We start from the raw sequence: 21055 nt of genomic DNA on the forward strand, positions 1-21055 counted from the left end.
AGGTTTGCAGACCCTGGGTTTATTCCAACTCAATATACTTCCATTTTAAATGAGAATTTGCGCACTGAAAACCTTGGTATTTTTTCAGTTTTTTCCCCTTTAGAGAAGGGGAAAAAATTTGTTTCCAAACATAGGTCAACTAATCTCCAAAGATAGTTTAGTTTCACATTCCCCTTTTCTGTGTATTTATTCCTCTGTTGAGTATATTTGCAAAAGCAGTACCTTTCTAAATAATATGTGAATTTTAGTGATGTCAGCCGTAAAACTTCTGAACCTAAACAGCCCAAACAGTGCAATACTAACTTACATTGAGCTACATCACTGTTTCCAGAGCTCTAGAAAATAGGAAAACATACCCTTGACAACAAGCCCATGATCACACTTGCCTCAATTCTTTAGCTGTAGAAACTTCCTTTTCCTCCACCCTAGGAGGGCGTTTGTATTCTTATTTGGTTTAGTATGTTAATGCATAATTTGAGGATCTATTCAGATTTAGATGTTTTTCATTGACTGTCACTTCATACACTTAACACATGATGTGGAAACTTGCTGCTTTGGGAAGTAGCACCACTCCTCTAAAGTATACATTTAAGGTAAATTGCTTGCTACTTACAAAGGCAATGATCATTAGGTAATAAGCAGATATACATATAATCACTTATATCACTAAAGGCTGACAGTATGCCATGGACAGTTTAGTTTGAAATTTCTAAATTCAAAAACAGATCAATTATGATCCAGAAATTCAAATTATATGTCTTCTGCTCAAGGCTGGACAGATTACTCTTAAGATTCTAGAAGGAATATTTGAAAGGACAACTACATTGATAGGAACTTGTCTTAATTTTTTACTGTAAGTGTTGCCTCTCATATAATGTCCTTCAGTTAAGAGAACTTCCTCTTTTTGATGACTTGTTAATGCCACAGGCTATTTGCAAGTGAGTTTCACTTAGATGAATAGAGCAATTTTAAGGGTTATATATAATTAGTGTCCTCTTCATCCCTTCCAGAATCAGTACACCTGCAATTTAGAGACCAAAATAATCAAACATTGCATTATAAGTAATGTAAATTTTGAGGTGCCTGAGGTCAGGTACATCATTTCTGAAAACAAAAACAAATTGTAAGTGTATTTAATCCCATCCTAGGGCTATTGGTAGTAATGGCTTGTAGGTAACTAACTTCCAAGGTAACTTAACCCACTAGTGTTCCTGACGGAGTATTTGGGAAAGGGGAGGAGGGAGACAACAGAAGACAGATTGTCTAACTCCTATGCTGACTGGGTAAGGAACTAGTCCAAGTGAAATTAACTTTCCACCCTTATCATCATTTAGATTTCACTAAATTTTTTTATGAAATACATTTTGTTTGATATAGTATCTGCCATACATATATCACTCATAGTTCTCTCCAAAGTAGTTCCTAAAATTAGGAACTAATTGGATTGACTATATTTTTACCAGAATAGGGAATTCATAATTGTCAATTGCTTAAGCAGGGGCAAAACACTCAAAAGCATTTTGCTAACACACAAACCTTGGTTCTAACTTAGAGTTAATTATAAACATCATGGCAGGAATGACTATTGATATTTAAAGTCAGTAGAAGGGAAAATAAGCAAGAAAAGGCAGCTGGAAAATGAGGTAATTCCTGTTTTTTTTTGCTAAAGTATCTGTAACTTTTTATTGGCTGTCATACTTAAAAGTGAAATCAGAGGACTAAATTACCATCTTTAAAAGCTGGTAAAGTCGACTTTCAGCAACTGATAAGCAAGAAGGGAGAGAGTGCCTGCAATCACCTTACACTTTCCTTCCTTCGAAAATAATGTTAAATCTAACCAACCTGCCAAAATGTGATGTATTAAGAACTTCTCATGAGTGTAAGAAATCACTATCTCCATTTTCCCACTGAGCATCTTCAGTTCTCCAGAAGTGGAAAAGAGTGGCAACTAGAAGAAACACTTTCCTGCTTTGCACCACCTGGTCCTTCCCCAGAAAGGAAGCTATTGATATAAGACTCCTGTTAGCTTCACTTCCAGCTTGCCCTCTATCATGATTTTTTTTAAGTGTGGTCTTTTGGGCACAAATCTCTTAAAAGGAATTTCCATGAATCAACAACAGTAATAGCCAAGTGCTCCATGTGGTATTGCCAAGTCCAGAAAGTAATTCCCTGTGCAGTTGGAATGTTTAAGCAACACTGTCAGTGGGTCTGTTAATTCTTCCTCTCAGCATCTGCTCCCTTAACACCTAAATGTAAGTTAGAATCTAGGGTATGTTTTTAGCAATGGTTGCTGCATAAAACACAGGATGCCCAGTTAAATCTGAATTTCAGATTAACAATGGTTTTTTTTAGTATGTCCCATATATTGCATGGGGTATTCTCATACTGAAAAAATTAATCTTCTATCTAAATTTCAAATTTAACTGGGCATCCCATCTTTTTGATGGTGGTTGATTGAAGTTTTGTTTTATTTTTGTTTTCTCTTTTTGTTTTTGCTAAATTTTACAATCCTACTTTTATCTCATAATCTCAAAATGACTAGCTTTCCTGGTCTGTAAAATATCTGATCCGAGACCCTATTTCTGGGGTAATAAAACATCTGAGCTGCCTTCACCTACTAAAGAGAAAAATCAAGCCATTATCGGAAGTTTTCTGCACATTTTGCTTAATTAAGAAGGGAAATAAAAAAGTAAAGCCAGATCTCGAAAATTAGCAATTTTTTTATTTGTAAGATATCTTAAGGTTCTTTCACAGACCTTTTAATAAAGTAGATACTTTAATGGGTAAATTGTTAGCTCAAGTGGGGTAACGTGAGAAACCCATCAGCCATGTCCACAGGACATTGTTGATTGAAGTTCAATCTCAGGTGATTCCAATGATGCCTTGCTAGTCAAGTGAGGTCCTGGGACCTGCCTGTAGCATCAGCATCGCCTGGGATGCCTTGAAATGCAGAATTTTGGGCTCCACCCCAGACCTTCTCAATCAGAATCTTCACTTTTTTTTTTTTTTTTTTTTTTTTTTTTGCTGTACGCGGGCCTCTCACTGCTGTGGCCTCTCCCGTTGCGGAGCACAGGCTCCGGACACACAGGCTCCGCGGCCATGGCTCGCGGGCCCAGCCGCTCCGCGGCATGTGGGATCTTCCGGGATCGGGGCACGAACCCGTGTCCCCTGCATCGGCAGGCGGACTCTCAACCACTGCGCCACCAGGGAAGCCCCAGAATCTTCACTTTAACAAGATCCGTAAGTGATTCGTATACACCTTAAAGTTTGAGAAGCCCTGAACTAAAGGATCCACTTTTTCACCATAAATTGGTCTTTATGTTTAATATCACGTTGCAATAATCCTTAACAAACTTTCTTTTAACACACAGGAAGGAATGGTTTATTTTGATCAAATATCTTCAAGATAGGCAACTATTGTATTTCTATTTTATTCATATGAAAATTCTAAATGACCATTTCTAATATTGTTTCATAATGAGCATATGTAATAAAATAAGACAAATGTAAGTTTAAAAAACACTCTCACTAGAACTAATTCAACAGCCTATTAAAACATTCTGGGTTGTCCTTGAATGAATTAGGTGGCAAATAGTTCCTGACCCTCAAATCACCAATAAATCTTTTTCGTGCTTTTTTACTTCATTTATTGCAACTTACATAAGAATATTTATAATCCAACACCACACATTCATGGTATCCCTAGGTTCCTCTAAAACTGAACAAAGGACATACAGTTTGGACCTATGGCAAATTCCAAACTACACTTATGAAATTCTAAGTTTTAAAAAGTAATTTAAAAAGTCCCATAGATCTTAATCCCTTTTGAGTTCAAAAACCTCCCTTCTCTATGCTTGCCTGCTTGTTTTTTAGATGTTATGGGGTTGTATCGTAGAAAGAATTCTAGATGTTGGAGCGAGAACATCAGAAGGCCTGATGTTTATAACCAGTTCTGCAGCTGACAGGAGTGGGTGATTTTGGAGACCTTAACATCCTTCATCACTATCCCTCAAACTGTTCCTCATCTGTCAGATAGAGACTGTGGGGTCTGAAATTGTCTCACAAGATTCTTTTTTTTATATATAAATTTATTTATTTATTTTTTTGGCTGCCTTGGGTCTTCCTTGCTGCGTGCAGGCTTTCTCTAGTTGTGGCGAGTGAGGACTACTCTTCGTTGCGGTGCGTGGACTTCTCATTGTGGTGGCTTCTCTTGTTGCAGAGCACGGGCTCTAGGCATGTGGGCTTCAGTAGTTGTGGCACACGGGCTCAGTAGTTGTGGCTCACGGGCTCTAGAGCGCAGGCTCAGTAGTTGTGAGGCACAGGCTTAGTTGCTCCGCAGCATGTGGGATCTTCCCAGACCAGGGATCGAACCCGTGTCCCCTGCATTGGCAGGTGGATTCTTAACCACTGCGCCACCAGGGAAGCCCCACAAGATTCTTGTAAGGATCAAATTAGATAATTTTATGTGTGGGTTTTCGTGATGATTGTTTTGTGTATGGTGATGTGGTCATATGATTTGTTTAGTGACCTGCTTCAGACATGGCTGGCAGTTGACTAAATATTACATGATGTGGTTTCCTACAACACGCCTGATTTGGAAGAAAGGTGGTAGTAATTTTAACGGTGCCATCTATGGAACCATCGAGCACATATCTCATAGACATGCAGCTTGATGTCCATGGCCAGCACAACACTCCCTTCTTCGCCACAGAAACTTAAAGTTCTCCTCCTGGCTGGGGACAGCGACATGTCCTGGGGAACCAAGCAATGAATTCCTTATCAGGGTACCACTCATGGCTCTGTGAAGTCAAATGACACAAGGCTTTTTCCTGCCAGAATTCTATACAATTCCTCCTGCATTTTTTTCCCCAGGAAAAATTTACTAATGGGTTATAAAAAAGCATTTCAGTATTTTTAATTAACTTTTAAAATAAAATATTATTCCTTTGACAACACATTTTTATGTTGTCATCATAAGCACATTGCTATATAATTGTTGTAATCAGTTATTAAGTAGCTTGGTGTCAAACAATCACATAATCCAAGATTGGAAGAAGCTGCCTGGTCATTCTGTTAAAGGAACCCCAGTGCAGAATTCTACCCACCCCTCGCAGCCCATGGAGGAGAAACTCATTTGTTTTGTTGTTGTTTTAACAAATTCATTACATAACAAATTCATTACAGAAACAAATTCATTAATAAGGGTCTGAAGAAGATGAGGGAGAGGTGTAAGGGGAAGCACTCCTCATCTTACCACCTTCATGCAACTATCACAAATCTATTTTTATTTTTGTGCAAAGCTCTTATTGTCTGTGTTCGCATTCAACCAGATTTCACCTGAAATTTGCCTTAGCATGTTGAATGTTGTTTCCCATATTCACCAGTGTTTCTAGCTTCAGTGCCTTGGCACATTCCTCTGCCTGGGATGCCTTGCCTGGGATGCCTTTTCCAGCCTTTGTCTTATCACAGGTGTTAATCCTTTTAGGTCCCCACCCCTCAAAGTGTTCTCCTGGAACCAGTGGAGCATCTTATAAATGCCCAAGCTCAGGCTTCACCCCAGACATTCTCCATCAGAATCTTTCCTTTAATAAGACCCACAGGTGTCATTGTTGTGGGTTAGCTTTGAGAAACATTGTTCTGGACAGTCTTTCCTAAGCTCCTAACCATTGCTTCCCACCACCTCCCACTGGTCCTCCCATCCAGGACAAGTTAGGTGGATCCTTGTGGTTGCCCTTTAATTCCCCCCATGTGGGCCTCCCCAGCACATAAACTGGTTGGAGATGGTGATGGATGCATAGTCATCGCCTTATCCCCGGGTCCTGGTGCAGCACTTGACATGTAAGAGTTTTATATTTGGAATTGTTTCATCATTTTCCAACACCACTGCTTTCGCAGATGAAGAAATGCAGAAGTAAGTTTTTCTTCCTGCTGGGAAATGGGGTACTCAGGTAGGGCTCTCTTGGCCATTGGCCTGCAGTTCGGGGGTCCCATTTGTTGCAGTCTTTATTATGGAAAACTTATGGGGTGGGGGATGATTCTCTGCAAGTAATTTCTGAAAGTCCACTGCTGGAACTTTATTTCTTTTACTTAAAATATTAATATCTATTAAAAACCAACACCTCTGAGAGGAATCGCGCTTTACCTTCGGTGTGAAGGTGGAGCAGCTGGCAGGTTTGGGTAAGTGTTTAGCGAGAGACAGAGGTACTGGTTATCTGACGGGAAAAGGTAAGGAACATTAGTAGGTGATAGAAAAGATAGATAGTGGAATGCTGCAAAACAACTTCTAATTCCGACAGATGTTACAATAGTTTTGTCTTGAATCATAACATTGGTCGCTTTTCCATTTTAAAAAGAAAATCACATTTTTTAATCTATAAAAATCTCAGGATGGGACTTCCCTGGTGGTTCAGGGGTTAGGACTCTGTGCTTCCTCTGCAGGGGTCGCAGGTTGGATCCCTGGTGGGGGAAGTTCTGCATGCCGCGAGGTGCAGCCAAAAAAAAAAAAAATCTCAGGTTGGACTTTTCTCCCCCATCCTGCATCTCATCTATGACAAATTTCATCCACCCCCTACATTCAGAACAAAACTAAACTGCTACCCTGGGGATTTTTCTTTTCAAATGTTTGTTTTTAAATTGTAGACAAAGTGCAGGTACATCTATACTGATGTTTCTAAACTCACATTCAAACTAAGCAGCACCTGACGCATGGGGAGCTTTCACTGTATTCATGAACCACTAAGTCTTTTCATAGTGGAAGGAGTGTTTCGTGAACTTGGGGATGGACAATCTGATGGAGGGAGGCTCAGCCCTGGAGGCTGCTGTTTTGAAGTAGCAGGAGACTGATTAAGGCTTTGGAATCAAACTGTACCCAGAAACAAGAAACATCTGTCCTGCAGGGCTATTGTTCATCATATTTGAAAGGAACAAGAAGCTCCTGGTACTGCTTACCAACAGCTCTCACAATTAGCCACACAGACCACAAGGAGTATAATTATGTCCAAGAATGTGTGGGACTTCCCTGGTGGTGCAGTGGTTAAGAATCCACCTGCCAATGCAGCGGACACGGGTTCGAGCCCTGGTCCGGGAAGATCCCACATGCTGTGGAGCAATTAAGCTTGTGCGCCACAACTACTGAGCCTGTGCTCTAGAGCCTGCAAACCACAACTACTGAGCCCGTGTGCCACAACTACTGAAGAGCTGTGCACCGCAACAAAGAGTAGCCCCCACTCACCACAACTAGAGAAAAGCCTGCACGCAGAAACAAAGACCCAATGCAGCCAAAAATAAATAAATTTATTTAAAAAAAAAAGAATGTGTGGCTTGCCCCGCCCCCCTTGGGAGTCTAGCGCTGTACTTACGCATCACCACGGACACCAACTCCAGAGGAATGGTGAATCTGAGTTAGGTTTATCCCTTGTGAAAGAGTGTATGAGGTTGTCTTTCCATCCCAAACTGCTTACCTGAGTGTCTGTGATGATACTATTCATGGTAATTTGCCCAGACTTTGGACCTTGGGTGCGGTTTGTAAGTCATTTGATGCCTTCAGAGTGTACCTTGTTGAGTAATCTGACTCAGGTGAGCCATGCAGGATGGGTAGAACAATCATGTGTTCTATATGCTGTAACATCAAGCCTAAGTCCATATGAGTCATATTTTCCCGTGGGAGTTGTGGCCCATCCCAGAGGAAAGCGATTTTTAACATATCCTTGTGAGGCTTGGTGGTGTTTTAAGGGTTGCTCTTGGATTCTGAAAGCTATGTGCATTTTTTGTTTGTTTTTCACATTTGGGGGGGGTTGTTTTAAAATGTTAAATAACCTTGTTACTAACCTTGGACTTTGATTATGTTAATAATTTTGTATGAATTTGGTTGAGAGAGTTTTACACCTTGATTTCTCTATCCAAAAAATGATACAAATGTTTGTTACTAATGATCATGAGTAGAGGCTCTAGAGATTAAAACATTAAAAGAGTAAGTTAAAATTATTCCAGATATGAAGAACCAGAAAGATGATAAACAAAGAAGCAGTAGCAACAGCTACCAAAGTATTCAAAAGAAAAGTAAACCTGAGTTAAGACCAAAAAAATGGTTGTCTCTAATTAACCTCCTATTCAAACAAGGATCTTCTCTTAAAATCTTTGCAAGTTAGGCATCACTTTGTCCTTATTGTTTTTTTTTCTTTTTTTTTGCGGTACGCGGGCCTCTCACTGTTGTGGCCTCTCCCGTTGCGGAGCACAGGCTCTGGATGTGCAGGCTCAGCGGCCATGGCTCACGGGCCCAGCTGCTCCGCGGCATGTGGGATCTTCCCCGACCAGGGAACGAACCCGTGTCCCCTGCATCGGCAGGCGGACTCTCAACCACTGCGCCACCAGGGAAGCCCTGTCCTTATTGTTTTTATTATTAACAATAAGTCAGTTTAAACTGATTGTCAAAGGACCTGGTTCTCGTCCCAGTTCTGCTCAAAGGGCAATCCAAAACAGCTCAACTCACCTGTGGTCCCAACTCATCAGTAAAGAGGGGCTCTTGTCTTTAACTTATCCTTTCCCCACAAGATATCCCAGTGCTCTGAAAGGTTGCTGCTAATCCAGCTTTCTTAGAATACAATACCGTAGAAAATGCACTGAGGACTGTATTTTCTTTTTCCTCTGGAGAATCTACACATTGTTCAAAACATGAGGAAAATAGTCTTGATAGTCCACTAGCACATCAAATGATCGAGTTAAGTTGTAACAGGCAGATGCAGTGGTAAGATTCAAACTTCCATTTAACATACAGAGAATACCATTGCAGCTCATCAAAATAGGAAAGCAATGGGATTTCTAGCAGAGCAGACTCATTTTATAAAGCGTCCACTCGGAAACCCTCCTGTGCTCACTTTTCCCTGTGCCTGTGGTAATTGGCATTGGGTCATCTCTCCACCAATCAGCTTGGGCTGAGATATGGAGATGTCATATAATCACATCCTGTTAGAGGGAAGGGAGGGCGTGGGTAAAGCAGAGCCACAGACTCAGTCTAGCATTGAGTTGTATTGTGCTGCCCCCAGATACAGGGAAAGACAAAAAAGCCTGCATCCCATGGTACAAAGGGCATTCCCTTTTATAAGACTGCAGTTGTGTGCTAGAAAAAGGAGAAAGGCCAAACGTCAACATTTGTGGCCAGAGGTAAAAATCATTGCCACTGTTGTCTTATGGTACCTTCATTAATGCCAGATGGTGCTCGAGGAGGGGTTTATGATGAACAAAGCCTTCCCCTGACCGGGCCATAGTGTCACTGCATGCCGGACTCTGGAGACATGGCCCTTGGATGCCTTCCGACTCCTGGTGGGAATAAACACAGCAGGTGTGTTCCACCCATCTTGGAGGTCTGGTATCATCAGTGTGTTCTGGCAGAGATGGTCTCATAAAATCGGTACCTAACTCTCTGTATGCTTTTCATTATGCCAAGTTGGATTGACCCTTCATTATGGCAAGTACAGTTGACCCTTGAACAATGTGGGTTTGAACTGCATGGGTTCACTTATACTTGGAGATTTTGCAACAGTAGATACTACGGTACTGCATGGTCCCTGGCTGGTTGACTCCCCGGATGTAGAGGAACCTTGGATACAGAGGGCCGACTATAAGTTTTACTCGGATTAATCCCCACCTTGTTCGAGGGTCAACTCTATTTTTAGAGCCACACGTAGCCTTGGCAGTCATCTCATTTAAATCCCATTATTTTTCTAGATGAAAAACTGAGGCATGGAGACTTTTCCTACTAAAAACTTAGTAATTTCAGAGTCTTAAAGTTTTTCTTTTTCAGCTCATTGTTCACTTTGACAGTGTTTGGCGGGTCATCTAAGCATCCTCCTGGTTCTTTTTTTTTTTCTTTTTTCTTTTTTAAATATTTATTTATTTATTTTTGGCTGTGTTGGGTCTTCGTTTCTGTGCAAGGGCTTTCTCTAGTTGCGGCGAGCGGGGGCCACTCCTCATCGTGGTGCGCGGGCCTCTCACTATCGCGGCCTCTCTTGTTGTGGAGCACAGGCTCCAGACGCGCAGGCTCAGTAGTTGTGGCTCATGGGCCCAGTTGCTCCGCAGCACGTGGGATCTTCCCAGACCAGGGCTCGAACCCATGTCCCCTGCATTGGCAGGCAGATTCTCAACCACTGTGCCACCAGGGAAGCCCCCCTCCTGGTTCTTGAGCACATGGTCCTCGTTAGGGTGCCCAGCTAACAGCTCAGCATTGGCAGTCCCCTTGGAAGGACTTTTTGGGGTGGGGAGGAGCAATAAGGCAGAAAAATAAGCCTCTCAGGATCCAAAAGACTTGAAAGAAATGAGACTATTAAGCACTGCATGAAATGAAGTGATATCTACAGAGCCTGAAACCCCTCCAACAGTCTTACGAGCAAGGGTTCTACAAGAAAAGTTCCACTTGGGGTCAAAAGATAAAGTTTTGTTTTCTGCTGTTTTTTCCTTGGCTGCCAACCTTAGAGAGGTGATAGTCAAAATGTGGGGTTTGCTGAGGTCACAGACTACAGCCCCCTCCAAAAAAGGCAGCAAAATAGGTTTCAAAAGGGCCAGTAAGGGTCCTGCTGAAAGGATTCCTTCGGGTCCCTTTCATCGAGGCCATGTCTACAAGATCTCTTTCATTCAGGCTTTCTCTCCCATTCTGTTTAAGCTATTGGGTTTCCCTAGAGTCGATTTTATTTTGATATTTCCTGACAATCTAATTAATGCTCAGACCCAGTTGATGAAGGATATGTGTTCAAATTCAGTTATTTAACAGTAATAATGATAAACATAAGTATTTTCCATTTACCTAGAAATTTACAGTTGCTAAAGAATTTTTACGCATAGCAGCAACACTCTCAGTAGCTGAACTTTACAGAAAACCATAAAAATTAGGGCCCAGAGTTTAAATGGCATGCCCAAAGCCACACAATTGGTAAAACCTCAACCTCAGGGAATGTTCTCCCAGGTCCAATGTTCCTTCTACCAGGCAGGTTTACAAATGATAGTCGGATTCTCTGAGTAGCCCTCAATGGTCCCTTTAACCCATAAAGGTACTGAATTATAACAACATCTTGACCTCTAGCCTCTTTGTATTTCCCATGGAAAGATGCATGGGGTTTCAAAAAAATTGGTTGACAAATCCATTTTTAGTACACAGTCGACCACAAATGAAGTCTCCCGATACTCAGGCCTTGATGGTCACTTTTTTCCCTCAGTTTGAAAATGCAAGTGCAGCTAGCAAGGCCCTGATTTGTTCAGGAGTGTTGTTAGAGAGTGCTGGCAATCTCAAAAGTCACTTTGTAACACAACATTGTAAAGCACTTATACTCCAATAAAGACATTTTTTTAAAATAATCACTTTGAACCTGACACTTTGAGGCAGAATGATGGTCCAAGTACACTGTAGTGTTGTGGAGGTCTTTAGTATTTGCAAAGTTAAGTTTTTAGCTCCTTGTATCCTTTTGCCAGTGTTTGGCAGGTCATCTGAGCATCATCCTGACTCTCCAGCACACTGGATATATGTGTGGTGCCTTCATCTGAATCAATGGTCTACACAAGAGAAAAATAACAGTGGTTTCATTGAGGATGCTCATGTAACAAGATTCAGAACCAGCCATTCAGATCAGCAGAGAAGAAATAACAAATGTTTGTTATTATCACACTCTAACCCATTTACACAGATTCGTTAATCAATTAAGTATGTATCATCTTGGAAAGGAGAGAGCTTTCTCTAAGGACCTAAAACTCTGGATGTGTACATGACCACTGGGAGATTAGGGACATGAAGAGAGAGGCGAAGCAAGTGGAAAATGATGGGGTACCCCAAGGATGGAATTTACCTCCTTAATTTTGCTTTGATCTGTCCTGGATAACAAGGTCTGAGCTGTAAATTGTTCAGATGATCCCAGTTGAAATAGACTGAGTGGCCCATCTGACTAAGCACAGGTTAGATTACCACCCAGCAGATTGTGAAGAGAGCACAGAAGTGGAGAGACCACCTGCCTTGCAACTCAAAGTGTGGCCCCCAGATCAGTAGCATCAGCATCACCTAGAAGTTTTTAGAAAGGTAGCCTCTCAGACCTTACCCAAGATCTATCAAAACATAATCTGAACTTTAACAGGATTTCCAGGTGACTCTTGAAAAACTCAAACTCTACATAATATCCAAGAGGACAGCAGTCATACGTGTTTCCCCTTTGTTCCATTCGCCCTGTCAATATCATTGCCTTCACAGCCCCATGATATAATTATTGTGTCTGTAAGTGCCTTGGGGGCTGCACTGTGTATTAGAGCCTCAGCACCTTGCATAATGCCTGGGATAAAATAGGTGTATAGGTGGCACTCAAGAGCTCCAGCTCTGAAATCCACAAATCTGAGTTTGAATCCCAGCCCCGCCACAAACCTCAGTTCATGTACCTATAAGATAGGAATAAAAATAGCACCCCTCATAGGGTTATTGGGAGTAAATGAGCTGATGCATGTGACATACGTAGCACAGCACCTGATGCACACCTGCTGTGCGTAAGTAGTAGCTGTTGTTATGTGCTCAATAAATGTTGAACAAATGAATGAATAGGAACTTCATGTGGAAAGAAAAAAAGATGGTCAATACTTGGTGCCCTGTTGCTTCAAATATATGAAATTGAATTTTAAAACAATATGCAAAGGAAGCCTCACGTAAGAGAAGGAAAAGGTAGAATGGGTCAGAATGGATTTATAGGAAAGCATGCGATTTGGAACCAGAAGACCAGGTTTGGATCCCAGCTCTGTCCTTTACTAGCTGTGTGATCTCCTACAACACACAAGCTCGCTGAGCCTCAGTTTCTTCATCTGAAGAATGGGATCAGTGGTCCTCTTTTTTTTTCTCCACTTATGCAAAAAAAAGTTTTGTAACTGACAAAGTATCCCTACCTCTCAGCACAGCCCTGGCACTTAGGAGATGCTCCCTAATGTATGTTTGCTCAATTGAATCAGAGCATGCAATGTCAACGGGATGACAACTGGGTACTAGAAGGGACAGTGGCCCTCCAAAACACAACCCTAACAAAATCCTATTCCTTTGCATTTAATTTCTTTAGGGTAGGGGGTAGTATAACGCAGAAAAAAATCTTTAAAACCTCCCTGTGGACAGGTGGTGAGGGAATTAGAAGTTTGGCTCTGCAACTTAGTACCAGATGAGAGTTCCTAAGGAAAGATACAAAGGAGAGAAAAGCAGCTAGCCAAAAAGCAAGCAGAGTGAACCTCTAGCAGTAGAAGAATTATGATTTCAAGATCTAGGTGAGATAGTATATGTCAGTGGTCCCCAACCTTTTTGGCACTAGGGACCGGTTTTGTGGAAGACAATTTTTCCACGGGGCGGGGGTGCTTGGTTCAGGCAGTAATGTGAGCGATGGGGAGCGGCAGATGAAGCTTCACTTGCTCACCCGCCGCTCACCTCCTGCTGTACCGCCCAGTTCCTAGCAGGCCGCACACCGGTAGCAGTCTGCGGCCCGGGGGTTGGAGACCCCTGGTATATGTGAAAGAATCTTACAAAATTAATAGCTATAGACATATATAACTATGAAAAGAAAAGAAAAGGCTTTACGGAATAGTCAGCCCTCTGGATCAAATTCAATACACGGTTGATTGAATCCATGGATGCAGAACCTGCAGATAGGGAAGGCCAACTGCACCATTTTGTATAAGGGACTTGAGCATCTGTGGATTTTGGTATCCATGGATGGTCCTGGAACCATATTGTATTTTCCTGGAACTGACTATATATATATTTTTTATTATTATTCCCCTTTATTTTTTTAACATCTTTATTGGAGTATAATTGCTTAACAATGTTGTGTTAGTTTCTGCTGTAAAACAAAGTGAATCAGCTATATGCATACATATATCTCCATATCCCCTCCCTCTTGCATCTCCCTCCCACCCTCGCTATCCCACCCCTCTAGATGGTCTCACAGCACCAAGCTGATCTCCCTGTACTATGCAGCTGCTTCCCACTAGCTATCTATTTTACATTTGGTAGTATATATATGTCCATGCCACTCTCTCACTTTGTCCCAGCTTACCCTCCACCCACGCCCCCCTGTGTCCTCAAGTCCATTCTCTACATCTGTGTCTTTATTCCTGTCCTGCCCCTAGGTTCTTCATAACGATTTTTTTCTTTTAGATTCCATATATATATGTTAGCATATGGTATTTGTTTTTCTCTTTCTCACTTACTTCACTCTGTATGACAGTCTCTAGGTCCATCCACCTCACTACAAATAACCCAATTTCGTTTCTTTTTATGGCTGAGTAATATTCCATTTTATATATGTGCCACGTCTTCTTTATCCATTCATCTGTCGATGGACACTTAGGTTGCTTCCATGTCCTGGCTATTGTAAATAGAGCTGCAATGAACATTGTGGTGCATGACTCTTTTTGAATTATGGTTTTCTCAGGGTATACACCCAGTAGTGGGATTGCTGGGTCGTATGGTAGTTCTATTTTTAGTTTTTTAAGGAACCTCTGTACTGTTCTCCATAGTGGCTGTATCAGTTTACATTCTCACCAACAGTGCAAGAGGGTTCCTTTTTTCTCCACACCCTCTCCAGCATTTATTGTTTGTAGATTTTTTCATGATGGCCATCCTGACCAGTGTGAGTTGATACCTCATTGTACTTTTGATTTGCATTTCTCTAATGATTAGTGATATTGAGCATCTTTTCATCTGTTTGTTGGCAATCTGTATATCTTCTTTGGAGAAATGTCAATTTAGGTCTTCTGCCTATTTTTGGATTAGGTTGTTTGTTTTTTTTAATATTGAGCTGCTTGAGCTGTTTATATATTTTGGAGATTAATCCTTTGTCAGTTGCTTCATTTGTAAATATTTTCTCCCATTCTGAGGGTTGTCTTTTCATCTTGTTTATAGTTTCCTTTACTGTGCAAAAGCTTTTAAGTTTCATTAGGTCCCATTTGTTTATTTTTGTTTTTATTTCCATTTCCCTAGGAGCTGAGTCAAAAAGTCTCTTGCTGTGATTTATGTCATAGAGTGTTCTGCCTATGTTTTCCTCTAAGAGTTTTATAGTGTCTGGCCTTACATTTACGTCTTTAACCCATTTTGAGTTTCTTTTTGTATACAGTGTTAGAGAGTATTCTAATTTCATTCTTTTACATGTAGCTGTCCAGTTTTCCCAGCACCACTTATTGAAGAGACTGTCTTTTCTCCATTGTATATTTTTGCCTCCTTTATCAAAGATAAGGTGACCATATGTGCGTGGGTTTATCTCTGGGCTTTGTATCCTGTTCCATTGATCTATATTTCTGTTTTTGTGCCAGTACCACACTGTCTTGATTACTGTAACTTTGTAGTATAGTCTGAAGTCAGGGAGCCTGATTCCTTCAGCTCCATTTTTCTTTCTCAAGATTGTTTTCACTATTCAGGGTCTTTTGTGTTTCCATACAAATTGTGAAATTTTTTGTTCTAATTTTGTGAAAAATGCCAGTGGTAGTTTGATAGGGATTGCATTGAATCTGTAGATTTCTTTGGGCAATATGGTCATTTTCACAGTGTTGATTCTTCCAATCCAAGAACATGGTATATCTCTCCGTCTGTTTGTATCGCCTTTAATTTCTTTCATCAGTGTCTTATAGTTTTCTGCATACAGGTCTTTTGTCTCCTTAGGTAGGTTTATTCCTAGGTATTTTATTCTTTTTGTTGCAGTGGTAAATGGAAGTGTTTCCTTAATTTCTCTTTCAGATTTTTCATCATTGGTATATAGGAATGCAAGAGATTTCTGTGCATTAATTTTGTATCCTGCTAGATTGGTTAGGGAAAAAACAATTATGAAGAAAATTAGCTTCTGCTCTAGAACTTCACTAGGTTATTTCCCAGGTGAGTGGAATTCAGCATGAATTTCTCCATCAAGGAATCTAGTCACTAAGACAGCCCCCAAACTGTTCGTAAGTGGACTCCTCTGTAAACCAAACCTCACAGCTGGGATCCCACGAGCAGTGTTAGTTGTTGCCAGATCAGCATTCTAGGGACCACATGGCTCAAACAGAAAACTTATGGGCAAAGGCTATGCAAAAATTCCTGCACATTTTAACAAGTTCTGTCCACTTACCAAGACTTCTAACAGACTCTGCTGAAAATGTTAGAATTTGAAAAGATTTCCGCACAAGTTAGACAATGATTATCCATCTTTTGAGGGAGATCTTAGCAATGCTCTTGCCATTGCTGAAGTCTTATTTAGATTTCATATTACCCTTTTACACTTTTAACATATTACTGCGTTCCTTCTTTGGGTGGTCAAAGGAATAACAAACTACAGACAGGACACGTGTAAAGCAGGGTTCCAGTTTTCAGTATGATCTGAGCAGTAAACTCGAACCCTGGACTCTAAGTGAATCTGATACCATTCTCTGTGCTGCTTTCCTGCTTCATGAACATTCTGCTACATTTCATTATCAATCATACTTATGAGCAAAGGAACTGTTCTTCTATTCCAGCTACTCTATTTTCAAGGATATCTGATTTAAAGTGGATAAAAGGATAAATGAAAAATAGTTATCAAAAATATTTCACAGAAGTACAGTGAATGTGGTATTTCTCATATGTAGTTTGTCTCATGTCATTTTTAAAAATTTCTTTTATACATTAACACTAAGACTATTCTAGAATAGAAAGGTCAATCTGTCTACTTCTATAGGTAGTAGCAGATGGATCAAGGAGTATTCTAGAAGAGAGGGTTAGGCCCAGATTGTATGAAAAGAACTGAATTTTTATTTAATTATAAAATCATCTCTTGGGATTCTCTTTTATTTTTATAGACGCCCAAATCACACGACCATAAGAAGTTTATAACATCATTACCATTCTTAATATATCCCACCAAAATCCCTTTATCAGACAGCTACAATTTTTCAAAAGCCCTTTTATATACAATATGGGTCATTTGAAGTCTGCCTTTCTTAAGTCAAGGAATGCGTTGTACCGTATCCAATATCCAAGATTCGGTGCAGTTTGACATTTTCTTGCCAGATAACCTCATTTGGGTCTGCTTTCCCTGGTGTGTGCTCAGCTGTTTGCTTCCCGGCAGTCATGCCTCTGGTCCCCTGAGGGAGTTGAACTGGGCAGGCTCTTGGCCTCCCTCCGGTGCCTCTGGGAAGGCCCTGAGCCCAACTGGAGACCCCTAATTGAGGCAGTGGTTGGTGGAGGGCACTCTGGAAGGCTGACAGCAAGTAGGATCTGTCTAAGGAGTCATCCTCTGTGACCTTCTGCTCACAAGCTGCTTACAAGCTGCTTTATTCCTAGAAAGCTGTGGGCCTCCCACACTAAAGACTGTGATCTACAACTGGAGTGCTTCAGTATCTCCAAGCTGCTACGGGGAGTTTGGACTTCAAGATACAGCTCATTCTGAAGATCCAAAGATAGCTGAGTCAACTCCTGGGAGGAAAACCTAGGTTCAGATCCCAGCAGCGTTCTCTTCTCCGAAAAGCTAGGAGCAGCTGGCAGGAGGCTGTAATTCCTGGCTCTTTGCAAGGAGAATGCTTTAACCTTGCATTGAGCAGACGCCTCATTGGCTAGATACGTAGCATTGAAAAAAGAACTCTTCCTTTCAATGGTATGGCATGATTGGCAATATTTTTACAACTCTGTTTTCATTCTGATGTATCCGTTATGTGCCTGCGGTTTTATGGCCAGACAAAGAAGCAGCCTTTGGGGGCGATTTTGGAGCTAGGACAGAGGTTCTGCTGTGCCCCACACTTGGGATGCCAGAATTCTGAGTTTGTTCAAAGAAAGAGGATTTGAAATTTCCAGAGGTTGAGGGAAAACAAAATGTGCTTTGTTAAAAGAGTCCAACCATGTCATGACTCTTATCCTAACAAAGCTATTTGGTCTTTTCAAGGAAAACAAATCCAACGGACAGGCCAGGGGAAGGCAGCTGGCTTATGGCTGTTCATTTCTGAGGGCTGCCTAGTGCTCAAGATGGGAAAAGTCAATGGGATCTCTCCTAAGGTGAAGGGAAAGTCCGCCAGCTCCTCTTCATGGGGTGATTACAGTTAGAGCCTTATTTAGTGTGGCCCAAGTTAGAATAGAGAACACCTGCCTTGTCATCAACGAACCATAAAGGATGAAATTCTCTTCCTGTGCCAATAAGATGTGGGAATTTTGGAAATTTATGGAAAGCATGAACTCGAAAGTATAAGAGATGGTTTCCAAAATGCAAAGAGTATCACACTGCCATTTAGAAGTCATTTCTGGTTTTGGGTGTGTGTATTTGTGTCAGTATTTGAATTTTAAGGTTGGGAAGGTAAATGTAGGAGCAAGAGGGCATAACAGCAGAGAAAATTCCAAGACAGGCAAGACTGGACAGCGAATGCTTGGCATGAGTTCTTAATGCTAAAGTTGTGGGTGAGAGATTATTTTTCTCAGATCTGCGCAACATGGAACAAATTCCTGACCCATCTGGCCCACTGCCTTGGGGCTTTTGTTCTTCTCTGAAAAGGTAAAAAAAAGAAAAAAGAAAAAGAAAGGAGGTATCTTGCTCAATTCTAGTTGCTGTCCAATCTCCTGATTTTTTTTAAGTTAAACTTTTTAATTTGAGACAATTGTACATTAACATGTAGCCCTAAGAAACAATACAGAGAGACCTCTGTACCCTCTGCTCCGTTTCCCCCTTGATGGTAACATCTGGAAGCTCTATGTACAGGGTCACAACCAGGTAATTGACATTGATACATGTTCAAGGTACAGAATGTTTCTGTCACCACAAAGGTACCTAGTGCTGCCCTTTTATAATCACACCCTCTTCCCTCCAGCCCTCACTCCCTCCTCAACCCCTGGCAACCACTAGTCTCTGCTCCCTTTCTGTAGTTTTCTAATTTCAAGAATGTTAGCTAAATGGAATCATACAGTACCTAACCTATGCACTGGCTTTTTTCACTCAGCATAATTCTCTGGAGATTGATCCAGGATTTTGCAGGTATCAGTAGTTCTTTTTTTTTATTGATTAGTAGCATTCCATTTTATGGGTATACTGGTTTGTTTAACCATTAACCTGTGAAAGGACATCAGTGTTGTCTCAATTTTGGCTATTATGAATAAATCTGCTAATAAAGAAAAGGTTTAACTTTTCTGGAAAAATGCCAAGAGTATCATTGGTGGGTTGTATGGTAGTTGCATGTTTCATTTTTTGTTTGGTTTGGTTTGGTTTTTTACAACAATCAAATGTTTTCTAGGGTAGCTGAACCATTTTATATTCTCACAAGCAATATATGAATGGTCTAGTTTCTTCTCATCCTCATCAGAATTTCAGATTGTTACTAGTCCTTATTTTGGTCCTTCTGATAAATGTCTAGTGATATCTCATTATGGTTTTATTTTTTTCACTTACCTAATGGCTAATGACATTGAATATCATTTCATCTGCTATCTGTATATCCTCCTCAGTGAAATGTCTGTCAGTGTCTTTTGCCTATTTCCTAATTGTTTGGTTTTTAGCTGAGTTTTGAAGCTTCTTAACTTATTCTAGATACTTGTCCTTTGTCAGATATGTGGTCTGAAAATATTTTCTCCTAATTATACCTTATATTTACACCTGATGGACAACAGTTCTTAATTTTGATGAAGTCCAATTTATCAATTTTTCCCTTGTATGGATTGCGTTTTTTGTTGTCAAAAACTTAAAAACTTAAAACTCTTTGTCAGGCCCTAGATCCCAAAGCTTTTCTCCTGTTTTAATTTTTTCTAAAAGTTTAATATTTCACATTTACATAGTGACCTATTTTGAGTTCATCTTTTTAAAAAGTGTGAAACTTAGAGACAATAACTGCTCTGCTTATGCCAGGCAGCACAGAAAAAACTGTTTGCCTTCCCTGACATCCCCACCAGTGGGGGACCCTAGACCTTCACCCTCACAAGGCATTATTGAGCACCTACCACATCCCAGGAGTAGACCAAGAGCTCTCCAGGTGTTTCGAATCAATGTCAGAGGCCTGGCTTTTAACGTGGTGTTGTGTGGACAAAGCAGAGTCTGTCAGACTCAATTAGAACTTGAACTAGAGCTGCATGATATTGGGAAACTGCTCCACTGCCCTGAGCCTCGGTAATAAGATGGTTTTGAGTATTAAATTAGATAAAATATGTCAAATGACTTGTGCAGGGGTATTCAATAAATGGTCTCATTCTTCTCCAAACTGATCCATCACAGCTGTTGAGAATGTTAGCAATGGGCTCTTGTTGTCAGAACAGAAAAGACCAGTTGTATACAGCTGATCCTGAATTTTCTAAGAGCTAATTATCTGGTTTACAGATAAACTAGGAACCTTATACTCTTGCTTCCTAGCTTGGTAGCCAACACTTTGCCTAGTAATGTAGCTACTGGTACTAGTTAAATAAAGAGGACAAATGAAAATTTTATTCTGATTCAGTTAAAATATCTCAAAGATGGACTTAGGAAAAGAAACTGACATGGATGGGAACAGATTTTTTTTAGTATTATCAACTCATTAAATTATGGGAAAAATGTGAAACACTCATAAAATTAAATTCTGTAAAATATGTGAAGAAATTCTACCTGTTCTATCTGAAGGGAAAAAATTGTCAGCTTATCTGTATCTGAGGTCACTTCTTGAAACCATCCACGTTAAATTTTCTGATTTTTATACAAGCCAAATTCTATGAATTACTTTTGAACTCCCTTATTGAATGGTATAACATTGAAAATTCAGCTATCACCTTTGTTTATTCTCTCAGCACTTACATTTTGTTATTTGCATTTATTTCCTTTTACCATCTCCTTTTTCCCTTATTTAAAAAAAAAAAATATATATATATATATAATGCCTCCCTCTTCCCTTTCTTAAAATCTTTCTCCAAGTGGCATCTCCAGAACTATGTCTGGGATTAATCACATTGTGTTGGATCTGCCACAAATACTTTATTTTTATACAATTGATGTTAAACTCAACAAGCACCAAAGGCATTTCTGAAATGGCCATATACAGAAAACACAGAAGAGCAATGTGCAGGGTGAGGGCTTAGGTGGCAGGTGGAGAGGGGTCATTTCTAGTCTGTTTCTTG

At 40.5% G+C, this 21055-nt stretch overlaps 1 protein-coding gene across 1 annotated transcript in view; it reads left to right on the plus strand.

Annotated features, from left to right (window-relative positions):
• MAPRE2 (microtubule associated protein RP/EB family member 2) overlaps nt 1–21055 on the plus strand; it is a 162331-nt gene that overhangs the window by 5405 nt on the left and 135871 nt on the right. The window lies entirely within an intron of this gene.

This window comes from Mesoplodon densirostris, chromosome 15, assembly GCF_025265405.1.
Source record: "Mesoplodon densirostris isolate mMesDen1 chromosome 15, mMesDen1 primary haplotype, whole genome shotgun sequence".
Taxonomy (NCBI): domain Eukaryota; kingdom Metazoa; phylum Chordata; class Mammalia; order Artiodactyla; family Ziphiidae; genus Mesoplodon; species Mesoplodon densirostris.